This window comes from Tachypleus tridentatus, chromosome 10 (genome assembly GCF_004210375.1).
Source record: "Tachypleus tridentatus isolate NWPU-2018 chromosome 10, ASM421037v1, whole genome shotgun sequence".
In the NCBI taxonomy this organism is placed as follows: Eukaryota; Metazoa; Arthropoda; class Merostomata; order Xiphosura; family Limulidae; genus Tachypleus; species Tachypleus tridentatus.
Genome location: NC_134834.1, coordinates 18,743,818 through 18,763,275, shown reverse-complemented (window position 1 = coordinate 18,763,275; position 19,458 = coordinate 18,743,818).

The following is a 19,458-nucleotide window of genomic DNA, read 5'->3' as shown; positions in this document are numbered from 1 at the left end:
TGGATGAACCAGATGTTAGGAATGTTAACATACCATAATCAGTCAACAACTGTAGTTTGTACCTGTGTAACTTCTCATCACTGTGGATGAACCAGATGTTAGGAATGTTAACATACCATAACCAGTCAACAACTGTAGTTTGTACCTGTGTAACTTCTCATCACTGTGGATGAACCAGATGTTAGGAATGTTAACATACCATAAACAGTCAACAACTGTAGTTTGTACTTGTGTAACTTCTCATCACTGTGGATGAACCAGATGTTAGGAATGTTAACATACCATAACAAGTCAACAACTGTAGTTTCTACCTGTGTCACTTCTCATCACTATGGATGAACCAGATGTTAGGAATGTTAACATACCATAACCAGTCAACAACTGTAGTTTGTACTTGTGTAACTTCTCATCACTGTGGATGAACCAGATATTAGGAATGTTAACATACCATAACCAGTCAACAACTGTAGTTTCTACCTGTGTCACTTCTCATCACTGTGGATGGACCAGATGTTAGGAATGTTAACATACCATGATCAGTCAAGAACTGTAGTATGTACTTTTGTAACTTCTCATCACTGTGGATGAACCAGATGTTAGGAATGTTAACATACCATTACCAGTCAACAACTGTAGTTTGTACTTTTGTAACTTCTCATCACTGTGGATGAACCAGATGTTAGGAATGTTAACATACCATTACCAGTCAACAACTGTAGTTTCTACTTCTGTAACTTCTCATCACTGTGGATGGACCAGATGTTAGGAATGTTATCATACCATAATCAGTCAAGAACTGTAGTTTCTACTTCTGTAACTTCTCATCACTGTGGATGAACCAGATGTTAGGAATGTTAACATACCATGATCAGTCAAGAACTGTAGTTTGTACTTTTGTAACTTCTCATCACTGTGGATGAACCAGATGTTAGGAATGTTAACATACCATTATCAGTCAAGAACTGTAGTTTGTACTTTTGTAACTTCTCATCACTGTGGATGGACCAGATGTTAGGAATGTTAACATACCATAACCAGTCAACAACTGTAGTTTGTACTTGTGTAACTTCTCATCACTGTGGATGAACCAGATGTTAGGAATGTTAACATACCATAACAAGTCAACAACTGTAGTTTCTACCTGTGCCACTTCTCATCATTATGGATGAACCAGATGTTAGGAATGTTAACATCAAAGCCGGTCAACAACTGTAATTTGTGTGTAACTTCTCATCACTGTGGATGAACCAGATGTTAGGAATGTTAACATACCATAACAAGTCAACAACTGTAGTTTCTACCTGTGCCACTTCTCATCATTATGGATGAACCAGATGTTAGGAATGTTAACATACCAAAGACGGTCAACAACTGTAATTTGTACTTGTGTAACTTCTCATCACTGTGGATGGACCAGATGTTAGGAATGTTAACATACCATAACCAGTCAACAACTGTGGTTTGTACTTGTGTAACTTCTCATCACTGTGGATGAACCAGATGTTAGGAATGTTAACATACCATAACAAGTCAACAACTGTAGTTTCTACCTGTGCCACTTCTCATCATTATGGATGAACCAGATGTTAGGAATGTTAACATACCAAAGCCGGTCAACAACTGTAATTTGTACTTGTGTAACTTCTCATCACTGTGGATGAACCAGATGTTAGGAATGTTAACATACCATAACAAGTCAACAACTGTAGTTTCTACCTGTGCCACTTCTCATCATTATGGATGAACCAGATGTTAGGAATGTTAACATACCAAAGCCGGTCAACAACTGTAATTTGTACTTGTGTAACTTCTCATCACCATGGATGAACCAGATGTTAGGAATGTTAACATACCATGATCAGTCAAGAACTGTAGTTTGTACTTTTGTAACTTCTCATCACTGTGGATGAACCAGATGTTAGGAATGTTAACATACCATTACCAGTCAAGAACTGTAGTATGTACTTGTGTAACTTCTCATCACTGTGGATGGACCAGATGTTAGGAATTTTAACATACCATGATCAGTCAAGAACTTTAGTTTGTACTTTTGTAACTTCTCATCACTGTGGATGGACCAGATGTTAGGAATGTTAACATACCATGATCAGTCAAGAACTGTAGTTTGTACTTTTGTAACTTCTCATCACTGTGGATGGACCAGATGTTAGGAATGTTAACATACCATGATCAGTCAAGAACTGTAGTTTGTACTTTTGTAACTTCTCATCACTGTGGATGGACCAGATGTTAGGAATGTTAACATACCATGATCAGTCAAGAACTGTAGTTTGTACTTTTGTAACTTCTCATCACTGTGGATGGACCAGATGTTAGGAATGTTAACATACCATAACAAGTCAACAACTGTAGTTTGTACTTTTGTAACTTCTCATCACTGTGGATGAACCAGATGTTAGGAATGTTAACATACCATTACCAGTCAACAACTGTAGTTTCTACTTCTGTAACTTCTCATCACTGTGGATGGACCAGATGTTAGGAATATTAACATAGCATGATCAGTCAAGAACTGTAGTTTGTACTTTTGTAACTTCTCATCACTGTGGATGGACCAGATGTTAGGAATGTTAACATACCATGATCAGTCAAAAACTGTAGTTTGTACTTTTGTAACTTCTCATCACTGTGGATGGACCAGATGTTAGGAATGTTATCATACTATGATCAGTCAAGAACTGTAGTTTCTACTTCTGTAACTTCTCATCACTGTGGAGGAACCAGATGTTAGGAATGTTAACATACCATAAACAGTCAACAACTGTAGTTTGTACTTCTGTAACTTCTCATCACTGTGGATGAACCAGATGATAGGAATGTTAACATACCATGACCAGTCAACAACTGTAGTTTCTACTTCTGTAACTTCTCATCACTGTGGATGAACCAGATGTTAGGAATGTTAACATACCATAACCAGTCAACAACTGTAGTTTCTACTTCTGTAACTTCTCATCACTGTGAATGGACCAGATGTTAGGAATGTTAACATACCATAACAAGTCAACAACTGTACTTTGTACTTTTGTAACTTCTCATCACTGTGGATGAACCAGATGTTAGGAATGTTAACATACCATAACAAGTCAACAACTGTAGTTTGTACTTTTGTAACTTCTCATCACTGTGGATGAACCAGATGTTAGGAATGTTAACATACCATAACCAGTCAACAACTGTAGTTTCTACTTGTGTAACTTCTCATCACTGTGGATGAACCAGATGTTAGGAATGTTAACATACCATAACAAGTCAACAACTGTAGTTTCTACTTGTGTAACTTCTCATCACTGTGGATGAACCAGATGTTAGGAATGTTAACATACCATAACCAGTCAACAACTGTAGTTTGTACTTTTGTAACTTCTCATCACTGTGGATGAACCAGATGTTAGGAATGTTAACATACCATAACAAGTCAACAACTGTAGTTTGTACTTGTGTAACTTCTCATCACTGTGGATGAACCAGATGTTAGGAATGTTAACATACCATTACCAGTCAACAACTGTAGTTTCTACTTCTGTAACTTCTCATCGCTGTGGATGGACCAGATGTTAGGAATGTTAACATACCATAACCAGTCAACAACTGTAGTTTGTACTTTGTGTAACTTCTCATCACTGTGGATGAACCAGATGTTAGGAATGTTAACATACCATAACCAGTCAACAACTGTAGTTTGTACTTGTGTAACTTCTCATCACTGTGGATGAACCAGATGTTAGGAATGTTAACATACCATAACCGGTCAACAACTGTAGTTTGTACTTGTGTAACTTCTCATCACCATGGATGAACCAGATGTTAGGAATGTTAACATACCATGATCAGTCAACAACTGTAGTTTCTACTTCTGTAACTTCTCATCACTGTGGATGAACCAGATCTTAGGAATGTTAACATACCATTTCCAGTCAACAACTGTAGTTTGTACTTGTGTAACTTCTTATCACCATGGATGGACCAGATTTTAGGAATGTTAACATACCATGATCAGTCAAAAACTGTAGTTTGTACTTTTGTAACTTCTCATCACTGTGGATGGACCAGATGTTAGGAATGTTAACATACCATAAACAGTCAACAACTGTAGTTTGTACTTCTGTAACTTCTCATCACTGTGGATGAACCAGATGTTAGGAATGTTAACATACCATGATCAGTCAACAACTGTAGTTTGTACTTTTGTAACTTCTCATCACTGTGGATGAACCAGATGTTAGGAATGTTAACATAACATTACCAATCAACAACTGTAGTTTGTACTCGTGTAACTTCTCAACACGGTGGATGAACCAGATGTTAGGAATGTTAACATACCATGACCAGTCAAGAACTGTAGTTTGTACTTTTGTAACTTCTCATCACTGTGGATGGACCAGATGTTAGGAATGTTAACATACCATGATCAGTCAAGAACTGTAGTTTGTACTTTTGTAACTTCTCATCACTGTGGATGGACCAGATGTTAGGAATGTTAACATACCATGATCAGTCAACAACTGTAGTTTGTACTTTTGTAACTTCTCATCACTGTCGATGGACCAGATGTTAGGAATGTTAACATACCATAAACAGTCAACAACTGTAGTTTGTACTTCTGTAACTTCTCATCACTGTGGATGAACCAGATGTTAGGAATGTTAACATACCATAACAAGTCAACAACTGTAGTTTCTACCTGTGTCACTTCTCATCACTATGGATGAACCAGATGTTAGGAATGTTAACATACCATAACCAGTCAACAACTGTAGTTTGTACTTGTGTAACTTCTCATCACTGTGGATGAACCAGATGTTAGGAATGTTAACATACCATAACAAGTCAACAACTGTAGTTTCTACCTGTGTAACTTCTCATCACTGTGGATGAACCAGATGTTAGGAATGTTAACATACCATAACCAGTCAACAACTGTAGTTTGTACTTGTGTAACTTCTCATCACTATGGATGAACCAGATGTTAGGAATGTTAACATACCATAACCAGTCAACAACTGTAGTTTGTACTTTTGTAACTTCTCATCACTGTGGATGAACCAGATGTTAGGAATGTTAACATACCATTACCAGTCAACAACTGTAGTTTGTACTTTTGTAACTTCTCATCACTGTGGATGGACCAGATGTTAGGAATGTTAACATACCATGATCAGTCAACAACTGTAGTTTGTACTTTTGTAACTTCTCATCACTGTGGATGAACCAGATGTTAGGAATGTTAACATACCATGATCAGTCAACAACTGTAGTTTGTACTTTTGTAACTTCTCATCACTGTGGATGGAACCAGATGTTAGGAATGTTAACATACCATGATCAGTCAAGAACTGTAGTTTGTACTTTTGTAACTTCTCATCACTGTGGATGGACCAGATGTTAGGAATGTTAACATACCATAACCAGTCAACAACTGTAGTTTGTACTTTTGTAACTTCTCATCACTGTGGATGAACCAGATGTTAGGAATGTTAACATACCATAACAAGTCAACAACTGTAGTTTGTACTTTTGTAACTTCTCATCACTGTGGATGAACCAGATGTTAGGAATGTTAACATACCATAACCAGTCAACAACTGTAGTTTGTACTTGTGTAACTTCTCATCACTGTGGATGAACCAGATGTTAGGAATGTTAACATACCATAACCAGTCAACAACTGTAGTTTCTACTTGTGTAACTTCTCATCACTGTGGATGAACCAGATGTTAGGAATGTTAACATACCATGATCAGTCAACAACTGTAGTTTGTACTTTTGTAACTTCTCATCACTGTGGATGGACCAGATGTTAGGAATGTTAACATACCATGACCAGTCAACAACTGTAGTTTGTACTTTTGTAACTTCTCATCACTGTGGATGGACCAGATGTTAGGAATGTTAACATACCATAACCAGTCAACAACTGTAGTTTGTACTTTTGTAACTTCTCATCACTGTGGATGGACCAGATGTTAGGAATGTTAACATACCATAACCAGTCAACAACTGTAGTTTGTACTTTTGTAACTTCTCATCACTGTGGATGAACCAGATGTTAGGAATGTTAACATACCATAATCAGTCAACAACTGTAGTTTGTACTTTTGTAACTTCTCATCACTGTGGATGAACCAGATGTTAGGAATGTTAACATACCATAACCAGTCAACAACTGTAGTTTGTACTTGTGTAACTTCTCATCACTGTGGATGAACCAGATGTTAGGAATGTTAACATACCATAACCAGTCAACAACTGTAGTTTGTACTTGTGTAACTTCTCATCACTGTGGATGAACCAGATGTTAGGAATGTTAACATACCATAACCAGTCAACAACTGTAGTTTCTACTTGTGTAACTTCTCATCACTGTGGATGAACCAGATGTTAGGAATGTTAACATACCATAATCAGTCAACAACTGTAGTTTGTACTTTTGTAACTTCTCATCACTGTGGATGAACCAGATGTTAGGAATGTTAACATACCATGATCAGTCAACAACTGTAGTTTGTACTTTTGTAACTTCTCATCACTGTGGATGAACCAGATGTTAGGAATGTTAACATACCATGATCAGTCAACAACTGTAGTTTGTACTTGTGTAACTTCTCATCACTGTGGATGAACCAGATGTTAGGAATGTTAACATACCATGATCAGTCAACAACTGTAGTTTGTACTTTTGTAACTTCTCATCACTGTGGATGGACCAGATGTTAGGAATGTTAACATACCATAACAAGTCAACAACTGTAGTTTGTACTTTTGTAACTTCTCATCACTGTGGATGAACCAGATGTTAGGAATGTTAACATACCATAACAGTCAACAACTGTAGTTTCTACTTCTGTAACTTCTCATCACTGTGGATGGACCAGATGTTAGGAATGTTAACATACCATGATCAGTCAACAACTGTAGTTTGTACTTTTGTAACTTCTCATCACTGTGGATGGACCAGATGTTAGGAATGTTAACATACCATGATCAGTCAACAACTGTAGTTTGTACTTTTGTAACTTCTCATCACTGTGGATGGACCAGATGTTAGGAATGTTAACATACCATGATCAGTCAAGAACTGTAGTTTGTACTTTTGTAACTTCTCATCACTGTGGATGGACCAGATGTTAGGAATGTTAACATACCATGATCAGTCAACAACTGTAGTTTGTACTTTTGTAACTTCTCATCACTGTGGATGAACCAGATGTTAGGAATGTTAACATACCATGATCAGTCAACAACTGTAGTTTGTACTTTTGTAACTTCTCATCACTGTGGATGAACCAGATGTTAGGAATGTTAACATACCATGATCAGTCAACAACTGTAGTTTGTACTTTTGTAACTTCTCATCACTGTGGATGGACCAGATGTTAGGAATGTTAACATACCATAATCAGTCAACAACTGTAGTTTGTACTTTTGTAACTTCTCATCACTGTGGATGAACCAGATGTTAGGAATGTTAACATACCATAACCAGTCAACAACTGTAGTTTGTACTTTTGTAACTTCTCATCACTGTGGATGAACCAGATGTTAGGAATGTTAACATACCATAACCAGTCAACAACTGTAGTTTCTACTTTGTGTAACTTCTCATCACTGTGGATGAACCAGATGTTAGGAATGTTAACATACCATAACCAGTCAACAACTGTAGTTTGTACTTGTGTAACTTCTCATCACTGTGGATGAACCAGATGTTAGGAATGTTAACATACCATAACAAGTCAACAACTGTAGTTTGTACTTGTGTAACTTCTCATCACTATGGATGAACCAGATGTTAGGAATGTTAACATACCATAACAAGTCAACAACTGTAGTTTGTACCTTTGTAACTTCTCATCACTGTGGATGAACCAGATGTTAGGAATGTTAACATACCATAACCAGTCAACAACTGTAGTTTGTACTTGTGTAACTTCTCATCACTGTGGATGAACCAGATGTTAGGAATGTTAACATACCATGATCAGTCAACAACTGTAGTTTGTACTTTTGTAACTTCTCATCACTGTGGATGGACCAGATGTTAGGAATGTTAACATACCATAACCAGTCAACAACTGTAGTTTGTACTTGTGTAACTTCTCATCACTGTGGATGAACCAGATGTTAGGAATGTTAACATACCATAACCAGTCAACAACTGTAGTTTGTACTTTTGTAACTTCTCATCACTGTGGATGAACCAGATGTTAGGAATGTTAACATACCATGATCAGTCAACAACTGTAGTTTCTACTTTTGTAACTTCTCATCACTGTGGATGAACCAGATGTTAGGAATGTTAACATACCATTTCCAGTCAACAACTGTAGTTTGTACTTGTGTAACTTCTCATCACCTGTGGATGGACCAGATGTTAGGAATGTTAACATACCATGATCAGTCAAAAACTGTAGTTTGTACTTTTGTAACTTCTCATCACTGTGGATGGACCAGATGTTAGGAATGTTAACATACCATAAACAGTCAACAACTGTAGTTTGTACTTCTGTAACTTCTCATCACTGTGGATGAACCAGATGTTAGGAATGTTAACATACCATGATCAGTCAACAACTGTAGTTTGTACTTTTGTAACTTCTCATCACTGTGGATGAACCAGATGTTAGGAATGTTAACATAACATTACCAATCAACAACTGTAGTTTGTACTCGTGTAACTTCTCAACACGGTGGATGAACCAGATGTTAGGAATGTTAACATACCATGACCAGTCAAGAACTGTAGTTTGTACTTTTGTAACTTCTCATCACTGTGGATGGACCAGATGTTAGGAATGTTAACATACCATGATCAGTCAAGAACTGTAGTTTGTACTTTTGTAACTTCTCATCACTGTGGATGGACCAGATGTTAGGAATGTTAACATACCATGATCAGTCAAGAACTATAGTTTGTACTTTTGTAACTTCTCATCACTGTCGATGGACCAGATGTTAGGAATGTTAACATACCATAAACAGTCAACAACTGTAGTTTGTACTTCTGTAACTTCTCATCACTGTGGATGAACCAGATGTTAGGAATGTTAACATACCATAACAGTAAACAACTGTAGTTTCTACCTGTGTCACTTCTCATCACTATGGATGAACCAGATGTTAGGAATGTTAACATACCATAACCAGTCAACAACTGTGGTTTGTACTTGTGTAACTTCTCATCACTGTGGATGAACCAGATGTTAGGAATGTTAACATACCATAACAAGTCAACAACTGTAGTTTCTACCTGTGTCACTTCTCATCACTATGGATGAACCAGATGTTAGGAATGTTAACATACCATAACAAGTCAACAACTGTAGTTTCTACCTGTGTCACTTCTCATCATTATGGATGAACCAGATGTTAGGAATGTTAACACACCATAACCAGTCAACAACTGTGGTTTGTACTTGTGTAACTTCTCATCACTGTGGATGAACCAGATGTTAGGAATGTTAACATACCATGATCAGTCAACAACTGTAGTTTGTACTTTTGTAACTTCTCATCACTGTGGATGGACCAGATGTTAGGAATGTTAACATACCATGATCAGTCAACAACTGTAGTTTGTACTTTTGTAACTTCTCATCACTGTGGATGGACCAGATGTTAGGAATGTTAACATACAATGATCAGTCAAGAACTGTAGTTTGTACTTTTGTAACTTCTCATCACTGTGGATGGACCAGATGTTAGGAATGTTAACATACCATGATCAGTCAAGAACTTTAGTTTGTACTTTTGTAACTTCTCATCACTGTGGATGGACCAGATGTTAGGAATGTTAACATACCATGATCAGTCAAGAACTGTAGTTTGTACTTTTGTAACTTCTCATCACTGTGGATGGACCAGATGTTAGGAATGTTAACATACCATAACAAGTCAACAACTGTAGTTTGTACTTTTGTAACTTCTCATCACTGTGGATGAACCAGATGTTAGGAATGTTAACATACCATAACCAGTCAACAACTGTAGTTTGTACTTGTGTAACTTCTCATCACCATGGATGAACCAGATGTTAGGAATGTTAACATACCATTACCAGTCAACAACTGTAGTTTCTACTTCTGTAACTTCTCATCACTGTGGATGGACCAGATGTTAGGAATGTTAACATACCATGATCAGTCAAGAACTGTAGTTTGTACTTTTGTAACTTCTCATCACTGTGGATGGACCAGATGTTAGGAATGTTAACATACCATGACCAGTCAACAACTGTAGTTTGTACTTTTGTAACTTCTCATCACTGTGGATGGACTAGATGTTAGGAATCTTAAAATACCATGATCAGTCAAGAACTGTAGTTTGTACTTTTGTAACTTCTCATTACTGTGGATGGACCAGATGTTAGGAATGTTAACATACCATAAACAGTCAACAACTGTAGTTTGTACTTGTGTAACTTCTCATCACTGTGGATGAACCAGATGTTAGGAATGTTAACATACCATAACCAGTCAACAACTGTAGTTTGTACTTGTGTAACTTCTCATCACTGTGGATGAACCAGATGTTAGGAATGTTAACATACCATAACCAGTCAACAACTGTGGTTTGTACTTGTGTAACTTCTCATCACTGTGGATGAACCAGATGTTAGGAATGTTAACATACCATAACCGGTCAACAACTGTAGTTTCTACCTGTGTCACTTCTCATCACTATGGATGAACCAGATGTTAGGAATGTTAACATACCATAACAAGTCAACAACTGTAGTTTCTACCAGTGTCACTTCTCATCATTATGGATGAACCAGATGTTAGGAATGTTAACACACCATAACAAGTCAACAACTGTAGTTTGTACTTTTCTAACTTCTCATCACTGTGGATGAACCAGATGTTAGGAATGTTAACATACCATGATCACTCAACAACTGTAGTTTGTACTTGTGTAACTTCTCATCACTGTGGATGAAACAGATGTTAGGAATGTTAACATACCATAACCGGTCAACAACTGTAGTTTCTTCTCCTGTAACTTCTCATCACCATGGATGAACCAGATGTTAGGAATGTTAACATACCATTACCAGTCAACAACTGTAGTTTCTACTTCTGAAACTTTTCATCACTGTGGAGGGACCAGATGTTAGGAATGTTAACATACCATGATCAGTCAACAACTGTAGTTTCTACTTCTGTAACTTCTCATCACTGTGGAGGGACCAGATGTTAGGAATGTTAACATACCATGATCAGTCAAGAACTGCAGTTTGTACTTTTCTAACTTCTCATCACTGTGGATGGACCAGATGTTAGGAATTTTAACATACCACGATCAGTCAACAACTGTAGTTTGTACTTTTGTAACTTCTCATCACTGTGGATGAACCAGATGTTAGGAATGTTAACATACCATGATCAGTGAAGAACTGTAGTTTGTACTTTTGTAACTTCTCATCACTGTGGATGGACCAGATGTTAGGAATGTTAACATACCATGATCAGTCAAGAACTGTAGTTTGTACTTTTGTAACTTCTCATCACTGTCGATGGACCAGATGTTAGGAATGTTAACATACCATAAACAGTCAACAACTGTAGTTTGTACTTCTGTAACTTCTCATCACTGTGGATGAACCAGATATTAGGAATGTTAACATACCATAACAAGTAAACAACTGTAGTTTCTACCTGTGTCACTTCTCATCACTATGGATGAACCAGATGTTAGGAATGTTAACATACCATAACCAGTCAACAACTGTGGTTTGTACTTGTGTAACTTCTCATCACTGTGGATGAACCAGATATTAGGAATGTTAACATACCATAACAAGTCAACAACTGTAGTTTCTACCTGTGTCACTTCTCATCACTATGGATGAACCAGATGTTAGGAATGTTAACATACCATAACAAGTCAACAACTGTAGTTTCTACCTGTGTCACTTCTCATCATTATGGATGAACCAGATGTTAGGAATGTTAACACACCATAACCAGTCAACAACTGTGGTTTGTACTTGTGTAACTTCTCATCACTGTGGATGAACCAGATGTTAGGAATGTTAACATACCATGATCAGTCAAGAACTGTAGTTTGTACTTTTGTAACTTCTCATCACTGTGGATGGACCAGATGTTAGGAATGTTAACATACCATGATCAGTCAACAACTGTAGTTTGTACTTTTGTAACTTCTCATCACTGTGGATGGACCAGATGTTAGAATGTTAACATACAATGATCAGTCAAGAACTGTAGTTTGTACTTTGTAACTTCTCATCACTGTGGATGGACCAGATGTTAGGAATGTTAACATACCATGATCAGTCAAGAACTTTAGTTTGTACTTTTGTAACTTCTCATCACTGTGGATGGACCAGATGTTAGGAATGTTAACATACCATGATCAGTCAAGAACTGTAGTTTGTACTTTTGTAACTTCTCATCACTGTGGATGGACCAGATGTTAGGAATGTTAACATACCATAACAAGTCAACAACTGTAGCTTGTACTTTTGTAACTTCTCATCACTGTGGATGAAACAGATGTTAGGAATGTTAACATACCATAACCGGTCAACAACTGTAGTTTGTACTTTTGTAACTTCTCATCACCATGGATGAACCAGATGTTAGGAATGTTAACATACCATTACCAGTCAACAACTGTAGTTTGTACTTCTGTAACTTCTCATCACTGTGGATGGACCAGATGTTAGGAATGTTAACATACCATGATCAGTCAAGAACTGTAGTTTGTACTTTTGTAACTTCTCATCACTGTGGATGGACCAGATGTTAGGAATGTTAACATACCATGACCAGTCAACAACTGTAGTTTCTACTTCTGTAACTTCTCATCACTGTGGATGAACCAGATGTTAGGAATGTTAACATACCATGACCAGTCAACAACTGTAGTTTGTACTTTTGTAACTTCTCATCACTGTGGATGGACTAGATGTTAGGAATGTTAAAATACCATGATCAGTCAAGAACTGTAGTTTGTACTTTTGTAACTTCTCATTACTGTGGATGGACCAGATGTTAGGAATGTTAACATACCATAAACAGTCAACAACTGTAGTTTGCACTTCTGTAACTTCTCATCACTGTGGATGAACCAGATGTTAGGAATGTTAACATACCACGATCAGTCAACAACTGTAGTTTGTACTTTTGTAACTTCTCATCACTGTGGATGGACCAGATGTTAGGAATGTTAACATACCATAACAAGTCAACAACTGTGGTTTGTACTTGTGTAACTTCTCATCACTGTGGATGAACCAGATGTTAGGAATGTTAACATACCATAACCAGTCAACAACTGTAGTTTGTACTTGTGTAACTTCTCATCACTGTGGATGAACCAGATGTTAGGAATGTTAACATACCATAACCGTCAACAACTGTAGTTTCTACCTGTGTCACTTCTCATCACTGTGGATGAACCAGATGTTAGGAATGTTAACATACCATAACAAGTCAACAACTGTAGTTTCTACCTGTGTCACTTCTCATCATTATGGATGAACCAGATGTTAGGAATGTTAACACACCATAACAAGTCAACAACTGTAGTTTGTACTTTTCTAACTTCTCATCACTGTGGATGAACCAGATGTTAGGAATGTTAACATACCATGATCAGTCAAGAACTGTAGTTTGTACTTTTGTAACTTCTCATCACTGTGGATGGACCAGATGTTAGGAATGTTAACATACCATGATCAGTCAAGAACTTTAGTTTGTACTTTTGTAACTTCTCATCACTGTGGATGGACCAGATGTTAGGAATGTTAACATACCATGATCAGTCAAGAACTGTAGTTTGTACTTTTGTAACTTCTCATCACTGTGGATGGACCAGATGTTAGGAATGTTAACATACCATAACAAGTCAACAACTGTAGCTTGTACTTTTGTAATTTCTCATCACTGTGGATGAAACAGATGTTAGGAATGTTAACATACCATAACCGGTCAACAACTGTAGTTTGTACTTGTGTAACTTCTCATCACCATGGATGAACCAGATGTTAGGAATGTTAACATACCATTACCAGTCAACAACTGTAGTTTCTACTTCTGTAACTTCTCATCACTGTGGATGGACCAGATGTTAGGAATGTTAACATACCATGATCAGTCAAGAACTGTAGTTTGTACTTTTGTAACTTCTCATTACTGTGGATGGACCAGATGTTAGGAATGTTAACATACCATGACCAGTCAACAACTGTAGTTTGTACTTTTGTAACTTCTCATCACTGTGGATGGACTAGATGTTAGGAATCTTAAAATACCATGATCAGTCAAGAACTGTAGTTTGTACTTTTGTAACTTCTCATTACTGTCGATGGACCAGATGTTAGGAATGTTAACATACCATAAACAGTCAACAACTGTAGTTTGCACTTCTGTAACTTCTCATCACTGTGGATGAACCAGATGTTAGGAATGTTAACATACCACGATCAGTCAACAACTGTAGTTTGTACTTTTGTAACTTCTCATCACTGTGGATGGACCAGATGTTAGGAATGTTAACATACCATAACCAGTCAACAACTGTGGTTTGTACTTGTGTAACTTCTCATCACTGTGGATGAACCAGATGTTAGGAATGTTAACATACCATAACCAGTCAACAACTGTGGTTTGTACTTGTGTAACTTCTCATCACTGTGGATGAACCAGATGTTAGGAATGTTAACATACCATAACCGGTCAACAACTGTAGTTTCTACCTGTTTCACTTCTCATCACTATGGATGAACCAGATGTTAGGAATGTTAACATACCATAACAAGTCAACAACTGTAGTTTCTACCAGTGTCACTTCTCATCATTATGGATGAACCAGATGTTAGGAATGTTAACACACCATAACAAGTCAACAACTGTAGTTTGTACTTTTCTAACTTCTCATCACTGTGGATGAACCAGATGTTAGGAATGTTAACATACCATGATCACTCAACAACTGTAGTTTGTACTTGTGTAACTTCTCATCACTGTGGATGAAACAGATGTTAGGAATGTTAACATACCATAACCGGTCAACAACTGTAGTTTCTTCTCCTGTAACTTCTCATCACCATGGATGAACCAGATGTTAGGAATGTTAACATACCATTACCAGTCAACAACTGTAGTTTCTACTTCTGAAACTTTTCATCACTGTGGAGGGACCAGATGTTAGGAATGTTAACATACCATGATCAGTCAACAACTGTAGTTTCTACTTCTGTAACTTCTCATCACTGTGGAGGGACCAGATGTTAGGAATGTTAACATACCATGATCAGTCAAGAACTGCAGTTTGTACTTTTCTAACTTCTCATCACTGTGGATGGACCAGATGTTAGGAATTTTAACATACCACGATCAGTCAACAACTGTAGTTTGTACTTTTGTAACTTCTCATCACTGTGGATGAACCAGATGTTAGGAATGTTAACATACCATGATCAGTGAAGAACTGTAGTTTGTACTTTTGTAACTTCTCATCACTGTGGATGGACCAGATGTTAGGAATGTTAACATACCATGATCAGTCAAGAACTGTAGTTTGTACTTTTGTAACTTCTCATCACTGTCGATGGACCAGATGTTAGGAATGTTAACATACCATAAACAGTCAACAACTGTAGTTTGTACTTCTGTAACTTCTCATCACTGTGGATGAACCAGATATTAGGAATGTTAACATACCATAACAAGTAAACAACTGTAGTTTCTACCTGTGTCACTTCTCATCACTATGGATGAACCAGATGTTAGGAATGTTAACATACCATAACCAGTCAACAACTGTGGTTTGTACTTGTGTAACTTCTCATCACTGTGGATGAACCAGATATTAGGAATGTTAACATACCATAACAAGTCAACAACTGTAGTTTCTACCTGTGTCACTTCTCATCACTATGGATGAACCAGATGTTAGGAATGTTAACATACCATAACAAGTCAACAACTGTAGTTTCTACCTGTGTCACTTCTCATCATTATGGATGAACCAGATGTTAGGAATGTTAACACACCATAACCAGTCAACAACTGTGGTTTGTACTTGTGTAACTTCTCATCACTGTGGATGAACCAGATGTTAGGAATGTTAACATACCATGATCAGTCAAGAACTGTAGTTTGTACTTTTGTAACTTCTCATCACTGTGGATGGACCAGATGTTAGGAATGTTAACATACCATGATCAGTCAACAACTGTAGTTTGTACTTTTGTAACTTCTCATCACTGTGGATGGACCAGATGTTAGGAATGTTAACATACAATGATCAGTCAAGAACTGTAGTTTGTACTTTTGTAACTTCTCATCACTGTGGATGGACCAGATGTTAGAATGTTAACATACCATGATCAGTCAAGAACTTTAGTTTGTACTTTTGTAACTTCTCATCACTGTGGATGGACCAGATGTTAGAATGTTAACATACCATGATCAGTCAAGAACTGTAGTTTGTACTTTTGTAACTTCTCATCACTGTGGATGGACCAGATGTTAGGAATGTTAACATACCATAACAAGTCAACAACTGTAGCTTGTACTTTTGTAACTTCTCATCACTGTGGATGAAACAGATGTTAGGAATGTTAACATACCATAACCGGTCAACAACTGTAGTTTGTACTTGTGTAACTTCTCATCACCATGGATGAACCAGATGTTAGGAATGTTAACATACCATTACCAGTCAACAACTGTAGTTTCTACTTCTGTAACTTCTCATCACTGTGGATGGACCAGATGTTAGGAATGTTAACATACCATGATCAGTCAAGAACTGTAGTTTGTACTTTTGTAACTTCTCATTACTGTGGATGGACCAGATGTTAGGAATGTTAACATACCATGACCAGTGAACAACTGTAGTTTCTACTTCTGTAACTTCTCATCACTGTGGATGAACGAGATGTTAGGAATGTTAACATACCATGACCAGTCAACAACTGTAGTTTGTACTTTTGTAACTTCTCATCACTGTGGATGGACTAGATGTTAGGAATGTTAAAATACCATGATCAGTCAAGAACTGTAGTTTGTACTTTTGTAACTTCTCATTACTGTGGATGGACCAGATGTTAGGAATGTTAACATACCATAAACAGTCAACAACTGTAGTTTGCACTTCTGTAACTTCTCATCACTGTGGATGAACCAGATGTTAGGAATGTTAACATACCACGATCAGTCAACAACTGTAGTTTGTACTTTTGTAACTTCTCATCACTGTGGATGGACCAGATGTTAGGAATGTTAACATACCATAACCAGTCAACAACTGTGGTTTGTACTTGTGTAACTTCTTATCACTGTGGATGAACCAGATGTTAGGAATGTTAACATACCATAACCAGTCAACAACTGTGGTTTGTACTTGTGTAACTTCTCATCACTGTGGATGAACCAGATGTTAGGAATGTTAACATACCATAACCGGTCAACAACTGTAGTTTCTACCTGTGTCACTTCTCATCACTATGGATGAACCAGATGTTAGGAATGTTAACATACCATAACAAGTCAACAACTGTAGTTTCTACCTGTGTCACTTCTCATCACTATGGATGAACCAGATGTTAGGAATGTTAACACACCATAACAAGTCAACAACTGTAGTTTGTACTTTTCTAACTTCTCATCACTGTGGATGAACCAGATGTTAGGAATGTTAACACACCATAACAAGTCAACAACTGTAGTTTGTACTTTTCTAACTTCTCATCACTGTGGATGAACCAGATGTTAGGAATGTTAACATACCATGATCACTCAACAACTGTAGTTTGTACTTGTGTAACTTCTCATCACTGTGGATGAAACAGATGTTAGGAATGTTAACATACCATAACCAGTCAACAACTGTAGTTTGTACTTTTGTAACTTCTCATCACTGTGGATGGACCAGATGTTAGGAATGTTAACATACCATAACAAGTCAACAACTGTAGTTTGTACTTTTGTAACTTCTCATCACTGTGGATGAAACAGATGTTAGGAATGTTAACATACCATAACAAGTCAACAACTGTAGTTTGTACTTTTGTAACTTCTCATCACTGTGGATGAAACAGATGTTGGGAATGTTAACATACCATGACCAGTCAACAACTGTGGTTTGTACTCCTGTAACTTCTCATCACTGTGGATGAACCAGATGTTAGGAATGTTAACATACCATGATCAGTCAAGAACTGTAGTTTGTACTTTTGTAACTTCTCATCACTGTGGATGGACCAGATGTTAGGAATGTTAACATACCATTTCCAGTCAACAACTGTAGTTTCTACTTTTGTAACTTCTCATCACTGTGGATGAACCAGATGTTAGGAATGTTAACATACCATGATCAGTCAAGAACTGTAGTTTCTACTTTTGTAACTTCTCATCCCTGTGGATGAACCAGATGTTAGGAATGTTAACATACCATGATCAGTCAAGAACTGTAGTTTGTACTTTTGTAACTTCTCATCACTGTGGATGGACCAGATGTTAGGAATGTTAACATACCATGATCAGTCAAGAACTGTAGTTTGTACTTTTGTAACTTCTCATCACTGTGGATGGACCAGATGTTAGGAATGTTAACATACCATAACAAGTCAACAACTGTAGTTTGTACTTTTGTAACTTCTCATCACTGTGGATGAACCAGATGTTAGGAATGTTAACATACCATGATTAGTCAAGAACTGTAGTTTGTACTTGTGTCACTTCTCATCACTGTGGATGAACCAGATGTTAGGAATGTTAACATACCATGATCAGTCAAGAACTGTAGTTTGTACTTTTGTAACTTCTCATCACTGTGGATGAACCAGATGTTAGGAATGTTAACATACCATTATCAGTCAAGAACTGTAGTTTGTACTTTTGTAACTTCTCATCACTGTGGATGGACCAGATGTTAGGAATGTTAACATACCATAACAAGTCAACAACTGTAGTTTGTACTTTTGTAACTTCTCATCACTATGGATGAACCAGATGTTAGGAATGTTAACATACCATTACCAGTCAACAACTGTAGTTTCTAGGTAAGTTACGTGTTATTTGCTACTGTATCAAATGTTTGGAATATTAAAATGTTAGGACCAACAGAGGCCAGAATATCTTAGTTATGTATCTTATTATTAAACCTCACAGGTCAACGGTAAAGAGCTACAGTTTCTATTTGTGTAACTTGTTATCAGAATTAATATATCGATATGAAAGAATGGTACCAAAAGAACCTTGTATAATTTTATGGTATGTAATTTGTCTATAGCATAAAACTTGTAGATAAGGCTACTTTTGTAATCATGAGTTTGAAAAGATGTGTTCTGTGCTGTTGAATGATATTAATACTTCTTCGTTGTTTTAATTCCTCAACTTCCCATACAACAAACTGCAAGCTAACGCGTCTAATGTAATAGGCCCGCATGGCCTGGTGGAT